Here is a 22,497-nt window from a genome sequence, read left to right as displayed (position 1 = left end):
CAAGCAGTATAGTATCAACAATTTTTAGTTTAATAATAAAACGTTTAATTTAATAATCAATAATAATAAACACTTTTATAAAATATAATGTTATGATTCCCAAATTCAATTGTAATTTAATTTAATTTACACATAGTAGTATTTAATTTTTTCAGTAATCAGTGAATTTTTTTTATGAAATAATGTTCACTGATAAATTGTGCACTATAAGAGCAGGGAAAAAAATAAATAGGACTTTTGATGTCATGTGTGATCAACTTAAATCGAAAGAAAAACAATGTGATTCATGCATTTGAAATATCTGAAGATTTGCTCTGCACTTATTGCAGCTTTTCTAGAATCATCATATTTTATAAGAACCCTTGACTCTCTCAACATGTGTCTGTAAAGAGATGACCTAGATCCTGATCTAGATCCTGATCCTTGACTGAGTCATTCATCTGGAAGTGCACTCCTGTAATGTCTTCTCAGGAGGAATAAAGGTGCTACTCCAGTAAGAGGACACATCCAGGAATCCAGTGTTCAATCTGTCCAGAGTCACTTGCATTGGATTTAATTTTCCCAAACGGTTAGGACGATTTGCTGAGACATTGGTGTTAAAAATCGTAAAAACCTCCAGGCCTGGAACTGTGGGATTGTTTTTAAAGTTAATAATGAAAGGCAACAGATAATGACATATTTTACCTCCAGATTTGCCAATATTCTGAGTAAAATGAGTTAAAAATATGGCAGTTTGGAGCAGACATGTAATTTAGCTTTGCTATTGTTTGAGTTAAATCAGTAAAGGGAGGAATGAATAACCAGGCTAAACACAGATCGCTCTCTTTCTCCTTATTGCTCTGTTTGAGTGCTAGTTTTGGGGAATTCGTGAGGACACAGTGGAAGTGGAATAAACAGGACCGGGTCTAGACAGATTAATGAGGAGAAGAGTACCCTTCCACACACTGGTCAGAGCAATAAAGGGTGTTTTACTTTTGTTCTGGTGTTGTAATGAATCATGATCTCTCACAGAGCCGTGGATAGTGTCTCTGTATTAAAAACAACAATGTCTCAGTCTCAGTGGCTTCATGGGTAGAAATATTAGTGTGGAAATGGCCAGAGGAGAATTTGATTGTCCACAGGTGATTCCTTCATAGCTCAGGGTAGATCATTTTCTCAGTAAAGTATCCTTGTTAGGCCTATCACAATAACAACTTTTTGTTGCATATAAATATGGTGGGTATATATTGCGTCACTAAAAATTATTGAGGTCATGTACATATATTGTGCGATAAGTCGATATATTGATTATCGCGAAAGGCCTAATTCATGTCACAGTTCTTTCAAGAAGAACTTGAATTAATATATTGAGTTTAGATCAAATCTTAGATATTAAAGATATTATTAAGAAGTTTCACACAAATGATACCATTGTTGACAGAGTACAAAAGCAATAAACAAAAGTAATTTATTTATATCTGAGAAATCTTAGTTTCCATATTGTGTCTCATTTTATTTTATTATATTTAGAAGAATTTAAGAAGGTTTTGCTTTAATATTAAACCCCCTATTTTATTATTATTATTATAGAGGGACTCATGCTTTGATATTGAACCTCCTATTTATTTCAATTCATTTTTATTTTTTATTTATTTTCTAATTTTGGAAGGAATCAATCTTTGATATCGAACCTCCTATTTTATTTTACCTTACTTTACTTTTTATTTTATTTTGAAGAATTTAAGAAGTCTTTGCTTTCATGCTGAACCTCCTATTTATTATTATTGTTATTATTATTGAAGGAATCAAGCTTTGATATTGAACCTCCTATTTATTTTATTTTCATTCATTTAGATTTATTATTTTTGGAAGGAATCAGTCTTTCATAATTTATTTTATTTAAGTATTTTCTTTCTTATTGAACATCCTCATTTTTTATGAGAAGTATTTGCTTTCATGTTGAACCTCCCTTTATTTATTTATTTATTTATTTATTTATTTTTTCATTAGTTTATTTTTTAATGAAGATTTAGGTGGTAAATATTTGCTTTCATACCGAACCTGTTGTTGCTGTCTAGGAGAAGCAAGTGAGATATTGAAAATATGTCATTTATGATTAGTCTTTCCCATGGTTGATTCCAAAGACAATTTTCCCATCTGTGCATCATATTCGGTACATTAAAAACTGATGCATTTGTCGCCAGGTTTTCTGTAAATTAGCATACCTGTCCATCAGAAGATTCATGTCCATCATCTTAAGATGCTTTGCCTCTGCAATAATGCTTTAATGGGTACATTAGGAGCTAACCAAGATTCACAATTCTGACTCAAACCCAAACCAGATAAAGCCAGGCCGAGCTCAGTCCTGCGGTCAGATGAGTTTACGCCTCAGTGACAGGAGCACTCGCTCAGATGCATGCTTCAGTAGCGTTTTACAACTCCCAGTATGCCAGCACAGCTTTGCCCTTGTTTTTCAGAATGACATCGCTACAAGCAGTTACACTGGATTCCTCCTATCCTGTTAAAGCCTGTTCTTTTAGAAAGGCAAAAGGAAGAGAAACACTGTGACTTGTCTGTTGAACTATTGAGTTGTCAGTTCTCAGGGCTACAGGATGTGAATGAAACATTTACAAATTAGTGGCGTAAAATTGAAAACTAAACTTGGTATGGACAGGAAAGTTTGATATTCATCAATTTGTGATTTTTATCTTTAGAGAGACAGTACCTTTATAATACACCGACAAACAGCTTAAAAGCATAAAATATCGCAACATTAACATAACATTAAATGTAAACACCAATAAACATAACTGGCCAGCTAAGAAACTAAAAAAAAAAAAAAAAGTCATAGTGATTGTCAGTTAGTATTTTTCCACTGTAAATAATAAGCTGACTTGTTCTTTTATACTTCCAAAAGCTATATTTAACCGTATTTTGCTGTATAATTATGTCTTACTAGATATATTACAGTTTTTCAACATAAAAAATAAGGGAACCTAATCTAATCAGCAGGTTTTACTGTAGCATTTTAAGTATCTCACTGTTAAAATTACAATTATTTCTGACAGTGTATAATTAGGCTTAATTGTAGGGTTGAATTTAAGGGAGAACTTTGCTTTTGAACAACCACTTATATTGAGAGATTCTGTTGTTTGACGATTTAAATTAATTTAAATGTTTCATTTTGGGCGCAAGTGGCTCTCTTGTCATTTTATCATCTGGAGCCAGTGGTTGATTGAATGCACTGTAACTGACCTCGTACGGCCGCCTGTCCAGCCCTGGTGCTTGTAAAAATTGAGACGTCCCCCTTAAGACGGATGGCGATACCTCACAAGCATATCACCCCGATACAATATTCCTGCCTGTCAAGCTGAAAATCGTACGACTAAACTAAGACAAATGGGTTCCATGGACACGTAGACAGCTTAATATTCGGCAAAGCTGAAAATGACATGACAGAAAGGGCCATTTGTCATTGCCTTTGGCTTCCTGGCATGTGTGGACATAGATAAAGATGCATATTACTTTGACGGCCACATTAGACTGGAAAGGAGCAAGCTGTGAATGATGCATTAGTAATGTTGTTAGTGTCGGCATCATATCATTTTCCTTCATTTGATACTCTTTTCATTACATGAGTAAACAGTTGATGTGGCTCTAAAATGCACATAAATCTGGGGGAGGGAGTGATTATATATTTTTGGAGAGACGACTAGCAGTAAATGCCTGCCGTTCCCGTCCCATTTAGACTAAGCAATAAAGACGACCTTTGTCTTCACTGTACGCACCGCTATAACCAGTGCCAGAGATGTCTTGTTTGACTACAAGATTATTGTTATGTAGATGCACAAAGCAAAAAAAAGGGGGCATCAGGCTATAACAATGCCTCTAGTGTTTGTCTTGTTTTAAAAAGCCATAACAAAACACAACCGCCAACTATCAGCTTAAATGCGTTTAATAGTTGTGCTAGTGTTCGTTCAGCTGGCTCACAATTATGTGAAAAGAAACTAAGCCTGGTGAGAAGGAACAAACTGTGATTTTTATCGACTACATGGTCATTTTGTTGCTCTTTAGATGTGTTGGGTTTGTTCCCTCCTGCTGTGACGATTGCTAGCTGGCTCTAGCTGTTATCAAAATCTTTAGCGATTTGTAAAAACAGCATTTTGCTTTGTCTGATATGAAGTCAAAATGTTGCCCTTTTAATGAGTAAAAATGGATTAGCTTGAAATGCTAGGCAACATTCTTATGAAGATCTTCCTTTATTTACTGCAAACAGCAGGCTAACTACTGTAAACATGGAAACAAGCCCGGATGAGACACGCATGAACGTTTGCTAAGCTCTCTATCTTTTACTACTGATTTAACCTGTGCATTTTTGATTGCTTTATGTTCAGTGGTTGCTCCTTCATAGCTCAGGAGACTTAATAGTGTTTTGGGTGAGGTTTTATGCATCTGTGTTTCTCCTTAAATGTCTTTTTATACTAATAGTTTGACTTTGTTTTTAAAGGCTAAATCTATAAACTAATAAAATATATGAAAAATATATGTGGTACTGTAGATAATTTAATTTGAATGTTTGAGTTTATATTGAGATAACTGACTTAGTTTATGAGAAATTACGTGTTTTATTTTATATTTTATATATATTAAATCATATATATATTTGTAAATAAAGATGATTGTATCTTGGAAAAATTTTATAGGAGATGTTTGTTAAATTAAAACTTTTGATCACTTCTGAAACTATAGGAGACGTATGATTATTGAATGATATGTTTTATTATAATATATTAATTCAAATGTATATAATATTATATGATATTATAATGTAGTAATTAAAATATATATTAAAATACATAATCATTTTATATTATTATGTTTTATTATACTATATATATATTTGCTAAGCTCTATAAGCTCTATAAGCTCAAATTATATTGTGACGCGTGTCCCGAGCTGTCATCAGCGTCACCCTGGAAACAGAGCAGGCACACCTGCACCTGCTCATTACGGGCTGAGCGCTCACACCTGCAGCCCATCAAAGATGGGCTTTATAAGCTGCGCCGACGAACACAGAGGTGAGAGATGTCTCCAAAAGACTCGGCTAATATTTCTCTGTGTTTCCCTCCAGACAGCAACGTGTGACCGCCAGCCCTCACCAGACACGGACTTCACGGACCTACACAGCACTGCGCACCGAGAGAGAAGGAGAGAAGAAGGCCGAGCACTGAGTACCGGAAACCCCTCATGTTGGCTATTTCCCCTTCACGGCTGTCAATAAAATCCATCCTTCGGGGAACTCACCTTGATCCTCGTGACGTGTACTTCTTCACCCCGTCACACTGGTGGAGACCTCGGGCATTGCAGTGAAGAAGTTACCGACCAGGATCCCACTACATCCATTATCACCTCACTCGGCTTGTTGACAGACATTTTTTTTTCCCGGTTTGTTTTGCTCACGTCCCCTTCCTGTTTCCCCATGTGGCGCTCCTCCCCCAACAATGGAAGATCTGCTGAAGCACCTTGCCGAGGTGAGCATCTGCCAGCAACATATCATGGAGCACATGGCCTCCCGACAAGGTGAAACAGAACGAGAGCTCGCCGCCCTCCGCATGGCCGCCGCCCTGCGAACTATGCTACCTGACCCCCGAGCCCAGACTACCCAGCTCATCCCCAAAATGACGGTGCATGATGACGTCGAGACATTCCTTCAGATGTGCGAGGCGATCGCCGCCCGGGAGTCGTGGCCCAGGGACGTGTGGGAGCGGATCGTGGCGCCGTTGCTGACGGGAGAAGCGCAACGGGCATACTTTATGCTTACCCCCGAGCGGAGCGGTTCAAATGAAGAGCTGAAGAAGGAGATCTTGGGGCGGGTTGGACTGTCGCCCATTAGCGCAGCCCAACTGTTCCATGACTGGTCCTACAACCCACGGCGGCCCGCTCGTGCGCAAGTGACTGACCTCTCATGCCTCGCCCAACATTGGCCTTCTGGCCAGGGGTCCCACCGCACACCAGGTAGTGGAGCACTTAGTAGTGGACCATCTCCTACGGGCTACTGTTGTCACGGTACCAAAATTTCAGTATTCGGTACCGATACCAGTGAAAATCCATGGTTCTCGGTACCAATTTCGGTACCAAAGCAAAACACAAAAATATGCTAATTAAAAAAAAAATAGCTTTTTAGCACTAAAAATAAAACCAATTCCATTCTTTATACTTATTTACAATTGTGTTTAAAGTTTTTCTACAAGTTATATAATTATGAAAAACAGTAAACAAGTTTCACCCAAATTTAATTTGTCTTTTAATTTATGAAATTTAAACACATTTTATTTTTGGTAAATAAAAGAGATTTGCTATTCAAATTAAAACAAGGAAGAAATATTGTGATTTATTTCTTTAAAAAATAAAGTTTTATAAATTTTTTCAACAGTGGCAGTATCACATACATTTTAATAAATAATAGTAATATTTCTAGCACAATGCCTTTATGTAAAAATTTACTTTTAGGCCTAATGAATGCATATTTGTCATTTTAACTGAACTTAAGACTGGTGGTGGTGCTTAAGATATTTTTGGTCATTGAGGGTTTCTGTAAAAAAAATAGTAATAGATCATATTAATTATTATTAAAAGATAATTCTACTACTAATTCTACTATCATACTAATGTATGTACAATGCACTATGAATTGATGAGCTGCTGGGCTCATGAATATTAATCACGTTGTCTGCGTTCGGTCAAAATTATTTGCTGAAATCAAAACAGGGACGGTAAGAGATCAGCGCCAGCCAATGAAATTGCCATTTGCGCATTAGCTCCGCCCAATACCGGAGAAACCGGTATGTCTTCTGCTTGTTCGAAAATGAATATGAATAATTCTAAATGAACATTATTTTGACAGGAGAAGACAACAAAGAATAGTTTACATATAGCGTGTCGATTCAGCGTGGTAAGACTCTCGCTCTCTCTCTCTTTGCATGTGTGAGAAACAGCGCTATCAGTAAAGCGACGGTGAGTCGTGCGCCTTTACAAAGAGTTTACAGAGCATCAAATACAGGTGCGCTGTGCGTCCATTGAGGAGGAATGAATAGTTCAGATCGCTTGATGGAGAGAGAACTCTGAAGCTCAGATGCTGAAATTAATGCAAGCAAGTTTTGACAACACTACTACGGGCCCTTCCCAGCCCTCTCCGGCAGGCAGCCGGTATGCAGAACCCCACCAATGTCGACGAGCTGGTGGAGGCATATTGAGCTGGCGGAGGACACCCAACACCCGGAGGCTGGGGAGCGAGCGCCACCCTTTCCCTGAAGGGTGGTCCAGGAGCGACGCGCGCCGGAGGGCACCCAGCGACCAGTCAGCAGGCCGTAATCCTGGACTACGCCACCCGCTATCCTGAGGCCATCCCCCTCCGCAAAGCCACCGCGAAAGCAATTGCCCAGGAGCTCTTCCTGCTGAGTAGTTGGGTCGGCCTACCATCCCAGATACTGACTGACCAAGACACCCACTTCATGTCCCGGGTGATGGCTGACCTCTGCAAGCTTCTCCAAATAAAACAGCTCCGCACCACCGTATACCACCCGCAAACGGACGACCTGGTCGAGCGCTTCAATCAAATGCTTAAGCAGATGCTGCGGCGAGTGGCTGCTGAGGACAAGTGCTACTGGGACAAGATGCTACCCTATGTCCTGTTCGGCATCCGGGAGGTACCCCAGGCTTCCACTGGATTTACTCGGCGACACGCCATCGAGGAGGAGGTACTGGAGATGTTGAGGTTAGGGACCATCGAGCCATCATGCAGCCCCTGGTCCGGCCCATCGTCATGGTTCCAAAGCCTGACGGCACCTTCCGCTTCTGCAATGACTTCTGCCGCCTAAACGAGGTCTCGGAGTTTGACGGCTACCCGATGCCACATTTCGACCCTCGACCTCACCAAGGGCTACTGGCAGGTCGCCCTAACTGAGCAGGCCAAGCTGAAGACGGCATTTTCGACCCCTAGTGGCCACTGGCAATACCGGGTCCTACCCTTCGGCCTGCATGGAGCTCCCGCCACCTTCCAACGTCTAATGGACATCCTCCTGCGGCCCCACCAGGCCTACGTGGCCGCCTACCTGGACGATGTGGTCATACATTCCGAGACTTGGGAGGATCACCTGGAGCGGCTGCGGAAGGTGCTGTCGGAACTCCGCCGGGCTGGGCTGACCGCCAAGCCCCGTAAGTGTCAACTGGCCCTCACCTAGGCCAAGTACTATCGGCTATCCTCGCCGCGGCCCACCACCAAAACAGGTACGGTCCATAACTTCTCCTCCTTAGCCTCTCCCCTGACAGACCTGACCAGGAAGGGGCAACCAGAGAAGGTCCCCTGGAACCCGGCGACTGAGACAGACCACGCCCCTCTGCAGTGGATGGCCCGGGCGAAGGACACCAATGCCAAGGTGACTAGGTGGTTCCTCACGTTCCAGGACTTCCACTTCACCGTACAACACCGGGCGGGGACGGCCAACGCGAACGCCGATGGTCTCTCGAGGATATAGTCAGCTTTCGCAGGTCTGTCAGGCTCCACTCCCCGCCCTCCCCCAATCTCCCCACTTCTCCACATGACAGGATGATGCTTGGGCGGGGGGGGATTGGGGGGTGTGACGCGTGTCCCGAGCTCTCATCAGCATCGCCCTGGAAACAGAGCAGGCACACCTGCACCTGCTCATTACAGGCTGAGCGGTCACATCTGCAGCCCATCAAAGATAAGCTTTATAAGCTGCGCCGACGAACACAGAGGTGAGCGATGTCTCCAAAAGACTCGGCTAATATTTCTCTGTGTTTCCCTCCAGACAGTAGCGTGTGACCATCAGCCCTCACCAGACACGGACCCACACAGCACTGCGCATAGAGAGAGAGAAGGAGAGAAGAAGGCCGAGCACTGAGAACCGGAAACCCCTCACATTGGCTATTTCCCCTTCATGGTTTTCAATAAAATCCACCTTTCGAGGAACTCACCTTGATCCTCGTGTCGTGTACTTCTTCATCCCGTCACTATATATATATATATATATATATATATATATATATATATATATATATATAACCCGACCCGCAGGTCCCGCTTTTCTGAAATTATTTGGCCCGCCCCACAAATAAAGTAAAATTTCTTGACCCGCCCTGACCCGCCCCGCGCATCGGGGACATCACGGAAGTTACGTTGTTGCTTAGACCTTCTTATTGTGACCTTATCAAAGAACCTAATACAGTATGAAAATATATATTCCAAATATTTAATATAGGTTATAGGTAATTACACTAGTGATTTATAGTATTTTAGGTGAACGAATTGTTCTTGTTTACTGAATCCACTGACTCATATTTCTCGTACACTGAAGTTCCACCCTCCACAGCAGCGCGCGAGCTCGGCGCTATTAGCAGCGCATGCGCAGCTCGTGAACAGCTCTGTGAACTGTTTCCTGTCAAAGAGTTACTCAAGATGTGACGGAGCATGTGATTTGTTGAATGTAGTGAACGAATACGATCTTCTCGTCGGTGAACGAGTTGAATAAACTGATACATCTTGTTTGTGAATGAAATGAATGAGAGTGTACAGGGTCAGTGAGCCAAGCATGTAAATCTCAATCAGCAATCAGCAAATACAAAGCGCAGTTATAGGTGCACATACGCTTGTTTTCATATTTAGCATACAGAACATAACTCCACGTTTAATCCCTGTTCTATTAATTTGAATATATAATATATGAACTGTCTGACCAAACAATTAAAATGTTTAATTATGCAAGAAAACCTTGTGCTTTGTTCATCGGAACAACTTATTTAGACTATTTATTTAATGCGATCATACACTCAATGTAATAAAGCCAAATCAGTTTTTGTCACAAGTAAATACGTTCGTTGACTTAAGACATAACACAAGACACTCTTTTTCGCCACCTGCTGTGGCGTATTTGTGTAATATGAAGAAATGGTCACTGAACAAATAAGTGAAAGAATCTGAACGAATCATTTTGGTGAACGAACTGAAAATAACTGAATCTCTTAAAAGAATCTAAATTTCCACCACTAAATTCCATGCAACACAAATGGATTTTTAAAAAATGTGTTTTAAGTGACCCGCCCGTGAAAATGTCCAGAAACAGAGCGACACATGTCAAAATCTGAAAACCACGCCTACCGAGGGGGGGAAACAATCAAACACTCTCCATTGACTTTGTATAGCGGGAAGCTACCTCCTTGTAATTTCTGACTTATAACAAAAAAATGAACAATGCCTAAAGCTGGTATGTGACAGGCCGTACAGTAAACAAGCTAAAAAAAAACAGAACCACATTTTTATAAGCTGTCAACTCCAAAAAACACAAAAGTAGTCGCAAGGTGTCATATTACTCTGAGAACTGTGCCCACTGGAGGGAAACATAATCGGCGACAGGAAACATTCATTATTTTTAACCGTCAAAGGATTATTTCACCACCCTATGTGAATCTGAGAGGAGGAGCTATATTAAGAAACTGAATTTTATTCCTATGTCGGTCTATGTCAGTGTCCCTTTTTCTTACCTTCCTTTTGTTTGAAAAATGATCCAATTGAATAACCCAACGTGAAATACTCCAACATCTACAACAATTTGTGTCCTTAAATGCTTGTTTTTTTTTTGGGGGGGGGGGGGGTCGACAGCTTATAAAAATTTTGTTCTGTGTTTTTTAGCTTGTTTACTTGTTTACCTTGTCACATAGCAGCATTTAGCATTGTTCTGTTTTTTGTTTTTCTTTTGTTATAAGTTAGAAATGACAAGGAGGCAGCTTCCTGCAATACAAAGTCAACGGAGAGTGTTGGATTGTTTTCTATTAGGCGTGGCCTAAATGTCTCTATAACAGACTGGTGTGTAAAACTCCTGGAAGTATTTTGAAGAGTCTATGCTTTGAACTTTACATATTTCACATACTTTTTTGAAAATCCAGCTTGTAATATATATTAATAAGTGATCATTGTCACAGCTGTAAACATGACAGCTTTTTTCCTTCATGAGAGGGTTTGACACAAAGGCATCTTTGTTTCCATGCATAACGTTAAGGAATGTGACGCACATCTCCCGGAAATTCTGCAGAATTCAACCAATCAGATGACAACAAGTTTTGTGTGTGATATGCATCAGACGTTCAGCCAGTGGTTTCTTGAGCATGTCATCTGAGGCTGAGACTGATATTTGCATAATTGTTAACAAACTAAAAACGAAAGGTAATTCAATCTGAGTGGATATTTTCTCAGCCTAAAATAAGTTTGACACCCCTTGCTCAAATTTGTGATTTTTCTTTTCTATATGATCGCAACTAAAAATGAATAAGTCATTGCTGGACAGAGTTTGTATAAGCAACAGGACAGAAAATAAAGCTATACCGCTAAATGACTAGCCACGTGTGAAATAGGGTTTTCTGTGCAGGATTTAACACGTCAGTGTGAGCTGTGTTGAAGGATCCGGTCCCATGCTGGTTTGCTAGAGGATGCACAGAAGTTATGACCCATAAATGGCCCCAACAAACGATGATTTATAGAAATAAAAGTGTGTTGACAGATTAACCTCCTCAGAGCTGCTGGGTGACTAGCTCTGTTTGGACTGTGGGTGGCACATCCTCACTTTGATATTCACCAAGATAAGACTGATCTGAGAACAGTTTGTTTTTCTTTAAAATGCCAAAATGAATGGATTAAAGGGAATTGGCCATAAATGACCAAAAAGAGACACATGAAAAACATGGGGGACTTTACAGAGATTAACTTGTAGTGTTTGTCTATTATTATAGGTCTAATGTGTCACCCCTTTGTGATAAGAGTCATTCCACAATCCAGGGGTCACTTTAAATAACTTTACTTGCCTTCAGATGCAAAAAAATGGGTCATTATTAAAATCATATATGAAATTCAAATATAAAGCCTTGTCAAAACTACAGGTTTTAAGATGTGGGATATGATTAAGTTCCATGAAAGCTGAAGCCAAATCTTGATTAACAATTTGTCTAAGCTAAGGCTAAACCTTTTTGACTAGCTGTTCACTGTGTGTTAAACACTGAGCGAAGTAGATGAATGCATTTTTGTGAGTGCCGCTTAATGCTCTTAATGCTGAGCTGTTTGGAGTAGCTATAATGGCTAGGCTGATCTGAGTGTTTTGTGTGTGTGTGTGTGCATTGCTATGCAGTTGCTAGGCTGTTCAGAGTGTATTTGTGTTGCTATGTAGCTGATCTTAGTTTTTTGTGTGTTGCTATGCAGTTACTTGGCTGTTCAGTCATGTTTGTGTTGCTATGCAGTTGCTAGGCTTTTCTGAGTGTTTTTGTGTTGCTATGCAGTTGCTAGGCTGTTCTAAGTGGTTTTTAGTCTGTTGCTAAGCAGTTAGGATATTTTAAGTGTTTCTACACCACTTCTTCAGTTTTGAATGATGTTTATTGCATGCAGTTTCTATGGTATTATTCCTGGTTTGACAGCATTAAGTAATTTTTTTGTCTTTTTTATTGTTGTGGAGGTATATATAATTTTCATGTTGCGGTTAATTGCTAATGCTTTTATCACGGTATACAGTATTATCAAGGTATTGAATTTATGGTGCTTTTCCACGGCACGGCTCGACTCGGCTCTGTTTGTGTTTCCACTAGACTTTAGTACCGCTTTAGAGTGGGTAGTATTAATCACATGAAGTTTTTGTTGCGCCGGCTCTAATGCCGCGACTCGTGAAAAACTTTTTCATTCTGTGTCTCCATCAAGCTCTCACTGGATCTGCTCCTCTTCTATCAACGAGAGGAATATCTGTACAGCAATTTTTGGGTTGTTACAAAAGGTGTGTTCATTCAAAACAGTTGCGTTTTATCCTTTGCTGGCTGTGCTGATTTAAATCTAGCTGTTCTTCTGTACTTATGTCGCAAGTTCAGTGACGCAGGTAGTATAGATTCACTCCGGCCAATCAGTGATCAGCAGAGTTTACACGTCATGTTTTGGTAACTAAGTGGTACTAAAAAAAGTACCAAGTACTGTACCCAGTGGAAAACCCCCAAAAGTGAACTGTACCAAACTGTAACGTGCCATACCATGCAGTGGAAAAGTGCCATTACTTGCAAAAAAGTATTTTCAAAATATAACAGATTTAATAACTTTTTTATAACAAAAAGAACTGAACACTTACATAGCTACAGTAAAGTAATACACAACATATGTATAAAGTAAAAAAAAAAAACAGATAAAAGTGCAAAAGATTTATAAAAACAAATAAATAACACTTTACAATAAGACCTCATTAGTTAACCTTAGCTAATGCATTAACATTAGTAATGAGCAATAGTTACATTTGCTACAGAAGTTTTTTACCTTTAAAAAATACAACTGTACATTAAATGACACAGTTGCAACTTTTGCAAATTTTAGCAAATTTTAACAACGCATTATCAAATATTTACATTTCCAAAGATTAATGAATGCTTAGAATAATTTTTCATTGGCAGTTTATATTAACTAATGATTTAATGTTAATTAATATAGCCTTTATGTAGAGTGTGACCAAATCATAAAGAATTAAAACATTTTAAAACAATATCTATGGCATGTAGTCCAGAGTAAAATGTAAAAACGTTTGAAAATAAATAGCCTATTAAGTCTATGTATTTAAGTATTTGGCGCTGTGATGAACACCATAGTGAATACACAAATCTGAATGACCTTTTAGAAAGAGAAAGTAGTGCAGCTGCTTTGTTTACGGTGTTTCCGGGGTAACGGCTGCATTTCTGCAGATTAGCGCAATCTGCTGTCAGAGAATGAATGTGCGCTTTATCACCCGTGCTTGTTTACATCAAAGTGCACAATGTTTTTTTTTTTTTTTCTTTCAATGTTTGACTTGGCAGAATCCATTAATACTGTAAGTCTATTTATTCGATCATTTATTTTATTTGGAGAATGGTTGCATTTGTTCTGAAACAGTAGCAGCTTTGACGATCTACAGACAGACATGTTAAGCTTATGTACTGTATGCATATATAGCCAGAGATAAAATACACCGCACACAATAAATTACGTTGCCCATAGTAATTAAAATACACTGAACGCAGAACCTTTGTCTCTCTGTGCCATATGGCGTGTAATGAAGAACTGTTAATTTATGAGGGTGTAATTATTTGTCTAGTTAGCAGACCATTAGTCTCCTGTAATCACTCAAAGATTTATAGTGATGTCATCAGCGCTGTGAAACCACGCTCGATCAATAAGCACTCAGTCCTATAAGTTATTTCTAGTAAATCAATAAGTGCCCTATAGAGACTTTAAACAGCAAAATTAGTCTGTGCAGATCAATAGTGTATCTCTCTTTTTCTCACACTCTTTCTCTCAGTGACTTTTCAGGGTGCAAGTTATAAAGAGGGAGACGGTTGAATCTCCCAAAGTTAAGCAAAGTAGGTTTTGTATGTGTAAAATACATCTATTACAGTAAATACTTAATTTTGACTGTTATCGATCTGCAGCTGTTAAAGGGGTCATATGATGCTGCTAAAAATAACATTATATTGTGTATTTGGTGTAATGCAATGTGTTTGTGTGGTTTAAGGTTAAAAAAAAAACATTATTTTCCATATAATGCACATTATTGTTTCTCATCTATGCCCCGCCTTTCTGAAACTCATCGATTTTTACAAAGCTCATCGTTCTGAAAAAGCGAGATGTGTTCTGATTGGCCAGCTATCCAGTGCGTTGTGATTGGTTGAATACCTCAAGCGTGTGACGGAAATGTTACGCCCCTTACCATACTGTGATGCCATCTCTCAGCAGGACAAGACTCAGTCCAGCTGCTCTGCTCCTGCACATCCCATCATTGATTCTCTTTTAGCAGTTTAGTCAGTGTACTGTTAGGAGTAACTGAATAACTTGGGGTATTGGTTTATTTATTGGGGAGTGTAAGACAGAATCTCACTGTGTAAACATAAAACCATGTCTGCATTTGTGATCTGAGAAACAACAAACAAGCCAACAAACAGTTTAACTACGTTTACCTGCCCCACTTTATAGAAACAGCAGTTGTGCAACAGACGCATTGTAGGCTACTAGTTCAGGAAACAGTCCTCATCCTCCATAAAATGTACAGCAAACATCTGAATATTTGGGTTGCACTGTTCTGGAACAGTGTGTTGAAATAAAACTTAACCACTGATTTCTAGTCGTGTCCTCTTTTGGAAGACCAAACAAGTAGTTAAGCTTTCACAACAAAACACACAGCGACTCCACGACATGACGCCAGTGGCAACAGAGAAAATAAAAGTTACGCCTTCTTTCTTTGCATGAACATTTGGGCGCTGTTATGCAAATCTTCCCACATTGAGACCTAGAGATGTAGGTGTGTGTTAGAACAAGTGGTTTTAGTGGTGTGTGGTTGACTCTTGAACTTTTATACATTTTCGGATTTGGACTGGATTTGAGACTTTAGTCTTTGCAACTTTACACATCTTATTTATGCACCAAGAGCTTATAACACTCCAAAGAGAAAGGAAAAATTGAAATCGAATCATATGACCCCTTAAAGATCAGTCAATTTTTAGCATTTTATATATATTTTTTAAAATAAATATATATTTACAAGTATAATTTCAAAATTATCACTGATTATCTAGTTGTGCTTGATGCACCAAAATATGACAAACTTCAAATTAAAATCTCCACCCTAAAAGATTTATAAAAAAAATATATATAATTTGCATACTGACTGTATTACTACAATAGAGCACATGTCTCTCTGTGAATGTAATTAGCTGAATGTTAATTACTCATTATTTCAGTTGCACATGTCTTTAAGTACTTAAGCTTATATATCAGCATGCAATTTGTTGATTAGGGCAAACAAGGGCTAGGTGGTGAGAGGATATGTACCACATTGTATTCAGAGTTTAGATGCTTTTGTTTGGTCTTTGAGCAAAATTGCACCTATATTAATATAGAAATGTATATGTGCTCACAAGCACTATTCGTGCAATAGTATTTAACAATAGCTCATTTAATCAGAAACAGAGCAATACATTTTATAATATTTGTTTAATGTTGATACTTTTACTTAATTGTTATGTAATGTTAATGTTAAGCTAACAGACTTGTAACACTTGCGTATCATTGCTCTTTTGCTGATTTTGATTGTTTCTCATTTGTAAGTCGCTTTAGTTAAAAGTGTCTGCTAAATGACTAAATGTTTTTTTTATTAATTATGAATAATTTTTTGTAATGAATAATCTTAAGTTTTGATTTATTATTATTATTATTATTATTATTATTTATTATCTATTATTATAATACACATTTAAAAATGTGTGTGTACTATCATTTATTAACTATGAATGATTATTTATTATTAACTATTAACTATTATTAACTTTTTTCATGCAAAAATATCTACAATGTGATTTTATATCATAGTATAAATTGACTCATACTGTGATTAAGATTTTAGTCATTCCTCACATCCCTGTTGCAAACTCATGAAAGTTTCAAACATAAGTTGCGTAAGTTCATTGACAACGTCCAGCATCTTGTTTTGTGTGATGAATCCGTCGGTGGTGTGAAAGTTACTGAGAAGCGCTTGCTAGCAGTGTGAACAGAGGTTATTCGTTCACAGGACCGTGAGCAGTGAGGCGAGAGATAGCGAGAGGGCAGCTGGTGAAGAGGCTGAACAGACAGCTGTGTGCTGCCCCGGGCCTGTACCCTGGTGTCCATGTTGGGTTGACCTCATTCTCATCTTCCTGTCACCATTAAAGCACAGCAGCTCTTTTGACTAACATGAATCATGCACAATAAAGGACGGCGTATTCATTCTCCCCATGTGCTATTTCTATCTAGACAGGGAATTTTGTGTTATTTCCATTTCAAAGCCAGAGAAGAAAGGCAAAGAGCACTTCTTTATAATCACAGGGCTCTGAAATTGTATCCCAGCTTGAATACAAACAACAGGGAAATTCTTGAAGGAGCTTTTGTTGTCTCCTGATACTTTGCTCCCTTACACCGGGCCATTAACATCACCGGAGCCAAGCACATGATATATGATATGTTTTGCTTAGGACATTTTTGTGCGTCACTGCAGCCGTCACTCTATGCCAGGCACCATTTATCTCAAACGAGCAATAAAACCTCTCATTGGATGCTGCTCTCCTTGGCAAAATTGCGCAATTATCTTCAATCGCCTTCTTGAAGTACGGCCTCACAGCCGAGGAAGGGTACTTTAGAAGAGTTAGAAGACCAACAAACCTCAATTGCTCCTCCTGAATACACAATTTAGCTTTGAGAGGAACTGCTGGCTGTCTAGACTGAGGTGATAATATCTGTCATATTCTCATCCTAAGGAACTCATAAACTTACATAATACTGTTGTCTTCACCACATCTCAGATTTATCCTCGTACTCTCTCTGTTTATTAAATGAAGGTTATCTTCCACATGTGGAATAAAGTTTGTGGAGCAAATTATGAGGAGACTGACTGGTCAGCATGAGTAACTAATAAAAATAACCATTTCTATTATTGTTTCCACTGGGTTTCCAATTATAGCAAGGAACACACACATATAAAGACCTATTTTGTCTCAGTAGTTTTGTTTTAGATGAAATAGAGACTTTTGCTATTGTTTTTTTGTTTTTATTACTCCAGTACATTAATGTGACTGTTGAGTTGTTCAAACTATGCTCGAATTTGCTAAGTTGCTGTCAATATCTCGGTAACACTTTAATATAGAGACCAATTCTCACTATTAACTAGTTAGCTTATTATTAGCATGCCTATTATTAACATATTGGCTGTTTATAAGTACTTATAAAGCATGACCATATTCTACATCGCTAATCATACCCAATACCTAAACTTACCTTACTAACTATTAATAAGCAACTAATAAGGAGTTTATTGAGGCAAAAGTTGTAATTAATGGTTTGTTGATTGACCAAATGATCTGAGCTATATAACATTGCTCTCTTATGCATTTTAGTGCTAAAAGCATTTTAGTGCTAAAAGCATTTTAGCGATTGAGTTGCAACTTAATGCAATGACTGTGGATTTCTCATGAACAACATGTAGCCAGTACCAAAGTTGTTTTAACATTTAAATAAAAGTAACCTTCCCTCAAGCAAACCTAAACATGATGTGTGTCTTTCCACATGCCCTCTCTGGATCATCTCCATGATCACATGAGCTTTTCAAGACCTTCTACTCTGAAAAGTTGCTTGTGAATTCATGCTTTCTCTGTTGACTCTTTCAAACAGCTCAACTTTTACTCGCACGTTCTGTGGGAAACCATCACATACTGTTGCTTTCAAGATCCAGAAACTAAAACACTTTTCTGCTCGAAAAACTTTTTACTCTTACAAAGAGCCCAAAGCGGCCTTGATAGGCTTTGCTTTTAAGAGTGCGGCCACAGCCAGTGGGCTGTTTGACTTCAAGATGCATGACTCGTTTATTAATAGCTCCTTTCTGCATTAATGAGCCACTGCCAGCCGCCTAGTGTGCCTTCACACTGGCCCTGCTTCACACTAATGTTATTGACTGACTATTTGTGCGTTCGAGTGGTGTGCCTACTGTCAGATAGGCTGCGATAAGCAGGCGTGTTATGTAAACATTGCAATGTGTCACTTTAAAGGACGCTCTCCGCAAATGTATAGTCCCAGCCGTGAATCATGTGTGCATCAAAGCCCACGCCGCTGAACACACGTGACCCCGAAGCTGCATATATTGCGTCAGTATGTGGGTTTAAAAAGATGAGCGAAACCTGAATGGAAACAGCCTTTATGGCATTATTCCAGTGCTAGATGTAGATGTACACAGTTTCAGCTTTTAAATAACAACATGGTCAACATCATCTCAAGCATGTCATAAAGTCAGTTCACAACAGTTCATGTCACAACACAGACAACGGTTGCATACTCACAGGAGTGGCTGGAGTCTGCAGGAGGCAAACAGTAGACCGTCTCTACTCTACTCTTCCTTCAGTGTGAAAGGGAGGAGAAAGAGAAGGAGGAGGGCGGCCTCCAGGTCTTGAGGCAGTCAGCGCACTGCCAGACAGATATTCCAAAACTGGAGGTGTCTTATTTAGTCTGCAGCACGCATTGCACGCGTGCATGCAGTAGAGAGAGGCACAGGCGTTTGTCTCACGTCCCTCTCTGAGCTCCCTCCTGCTTCTGCTCATGAGAGAGCCTTCTGACAGGAGGAGATGCGGGAAAACATAACAGAAAATAAATACAAAAATAAACACATACAGGAAGCAAATGTGTCTCTCTGAAGGATTTTATAATCATGCTGGGTCTCCACCCCCACTTGGCTGTCTCTCCTCCCCTATTGTTATAGCAACGGCCAATCAAAGCGCTTCATCACACAAGCCCTCTCTGCTTGCCGGGAGACTGTGATTCTTTCACACCGGAGCTTGTTCAATATGGCTCTGGACCAATAGTCTGTGTTGTGGATGCTGTTAATTAGCTGATCTGTCTAGTGGAAGTTTAAACTGGGTTTCGCTGTACTAAGCTGTCAAACCTTTTGTTTTTCTGCTTTGTGGTTTACCATCTTCACACGACCCACGGTTATTAGAGTGCACTTCTAAGAGAGATCTGTGTAGACTAATTAAGGAACAGCTTTGAGAAAGAGCAGGTTTTCAGTGGCTAGTCAGTTGCTGGTTTGGTTTTAAAAAAGAAATGCACTGTTAAAAGGCTTCATTAGAGGTTAATATGTGCTGATAAGTGTTCTTAATGAGTGTAGTTGTCTTGTTTTACAGTATCATTTGCTAAAAATCTCTAAACCAAGATCATTAACTTGAAGCAACACTGTGTAATGGCATACTATTATATTATGATATATTTAATCTTGAATATATTTAGTGCACTGACAGATTTTTTGACTTCTTGTTTATACTTTAAAAAAAGTTTACAAACCCGACAGTACAGTACAACAACAAAAGTGTTAAAGATCCATTCTCTGAAAACAAGTTTTTTTATTTTTCTTTAAGGAATTTTTTAATATTTTACTATAATAAAAAAAAACACTTAAGTCTCAGTATATGAATTAATTTAATGCAGAATGAGACAATTTGCTGAATGTCTAAGCTGCTCTTTTACATACCATAATAATAATAAAAAAAATTCTTCTGAAGACATGCGTTAGGTTTGTGTAAGGAACAGAATGAAATTGAACTCATTGATTATTCATAATTGAATATATTTCCCTCCCCTCTAGTTCGCGAATCTTGCTTGCGTTCTTAAAAATTTAAATTTTTAATGTTTCATGCCAGTGTTGGATTAATATTATAGGCCTGTTTATTAATTATTAAAATTGACCTTTCAGTTTATATATGCAATTTTATTCAGATTTTGTTTATATGCACAAAATAATCACATATAAAATTATTGTACACTGTAAAACCGAAAAATTAAATTAATCAAATGAAATTAGTTAACTACATTAGTTCATTGGACTTAATTTAAATAAGTTCTGTAAACTAAAAATTTTGTTGTAGTAAGGTGAACTTAAAATGATTGCGTTTTTTCTAGTTCCCAGCATGCTTTGCATCAGAAAACAAGGAAAATAAATGTAGAAATTAAGTTATTTTGTGTGTTTTTACACAAGATTAACATAGAGGGACATAAGATAGTACTTAAATGTTGTGTTATTTTAGAATTTACCAAGGTTTCTGTTATGTTGGTTTTGTAGTGTTACCGTTGTGGTGAAGAGTAGTGCCTGTGGTTAGTTTGAGGATTGACAACAAAACACTAAATTTAAGTGTATTTCCCACATTATATGAGTTGAAATAAAGAGAAAATTTTCAGTGAATTACTCTATAATTATACTCTCTACTCTATACTCTAATTATAAGTTGAGAAATATCAATATTTATAAGATAACTTAAGGCACCTGGAAATGTAATTTTTAATTTTATGTAAACTTAAAACATTTAAAAACATCACTTAAATGTTTTTGTGTAATCTGTTACAAAATATTTTTTGAGTTCTGTGAACTTGTTAGGGTTTACAGTGTAAGTATACAAATGCAAATGTAAACAAACTAATTATATATACAGTATATATATATATATATATATATATATATATATATATATATATATATAGAACTTCTGTTTTTGTGTTTCACCAAAGCAAGTGAGTGCTGGAGGAACATATGAGGGTGAGTAAATGATGACAGAAGTTCTGAACTATTTGTATGGTTTAGTTCTGTTTCTTTAAAATGCAGAGGGGTGTTAAAATGCAGCCGCAAATTGACAAAATCCCTGTTAGATGTTGTGTGTCTCACAGCAATAAGAGAGTCAGAGCTCCTTTTCATTAAGCAAGCAGATCAGATGTTCTAACAACTTCCAGCTCGATTTCAAACATGAGGTTTGTTGATGTTTGTGTGTGTCTTTACCTGCTGTATATATAGTGCAATATGTATAGCAGAAGATCTCAGAGCCAATGACCCAGACAGCAGCAAAACGAGTACTGCTCAGCAAAAATTAGGCATCCAAATGAGGTTTTCACACCTGGATTGGAAAAAGTAATTTCACTGAAATGAGGTTCAGAGAACCGTGCCTGCGGCAGAAATAGAGGATTGTGCACCTTTCACACATTTTCTGCTGAAGCATGTCAGCAGATTTTATTTTTTATGTTAGAATCAGTCAGTAATTGATAGTGATGTTTACAGAAGACCCCAACTAAAGTCACTGGTACAAAAAAGAGAGACTTTTCTGTACTTTCTTAGTACTGTATGTTCTGAACACAATTATTTTTAATGAAACGGTGGGGATCATGAGCAGTTAGACCATCATTATCCCAAAATAAACCCTCAACCCTGATCAGAAGTGGAACATAGGCCTAAATAATGAAGACCCTAATTAACTTAACCCACTAACTAACTCGTAACCTTTTGTTTAATTGCACTCAAAAATCTTCTCTACTATCTGCTGTTATGCACTTCCTCTTTGTTGAAGTTTGGTCTAGTAGCATGTCTGATATTGTTTTCTATCTTGGATAAATCTGTGCTGCTTGTGTATCCTCATTTGTAAGACACTAGATAAAAGCTTCTGCTGTGAATAAATATAAATGTAAATTATGTTTTATAGGCCCTATGTTACTTAACAGTTCAAGTAAAATTTAATTGGTAACATTTACATTAAAATAGAAGTAATTCATCGAAGTTATTATGCGTTATATATACATTTTTTAAGTAAATACAGACTCTGTACTTTTGAGTGAGCTGCCTTGCTGTTTACTATCTACAAACGCAGCTGCCTTCTAAGATCACAGCTCTGATGGTCCCTCATAAGTATTATTATATTGTATTTAAGTCCTATTAAAATATAAGCAACTCACAAAAGTACTTATTCTAAATATAGTTTCTGTAAATATGATATTTGCACAGTAGAAATAATTTTTACTACATTTCAAATGCAGATATGTGCTAGATTTTAATGATTAATATTCTAAATAATAAATATTATAAATATAAGTTCTAAAAATGCATATATTATATTATATTATATTATATTATATTA

The 22,497-nt window shown here is 37.9% G+C and overlaps 1 protein-coding gene across 1 annotated transcript in view; it reads right to left on the bottom strand.

Moving 5' to 3' along the window:
* The window catches only part of LOC132126573 (cyclin-dependent kinase 18-like), an 82,968-nt gene extending 63,744 nt beyond the window's left edge, over positions 1–19,224 (bottom strand). The window contains exon 1 of the mRNA XM_059537909.1: positions 18,895–19,224. The gene's annotated coding sequence lies outside the window, so the exon portion shown is untranslated. The remainder of the gene's footprint in view (positions 1–18,894) is intronic.
* Positions 19,225–22,497: the final 3,273 nt, after the last annotated feature.

This window comes from Carassius carassius, chromosome 44, assembly GCF_963082965.1.
Source record: "Carassius carassius chromosome 44, fCarCar2.1, whole genome shotgun sequence".
NCBI lineage: Eukaryota > Metazoa > Chordata > Actinopteri > Cypriniformes > Cyprinidae > Carassius > Carassius carassius.
Note: the sequence above shows the minus strand (reverse complement) of the source record. Positions and strands in the feature narration are given on the sequence as shown.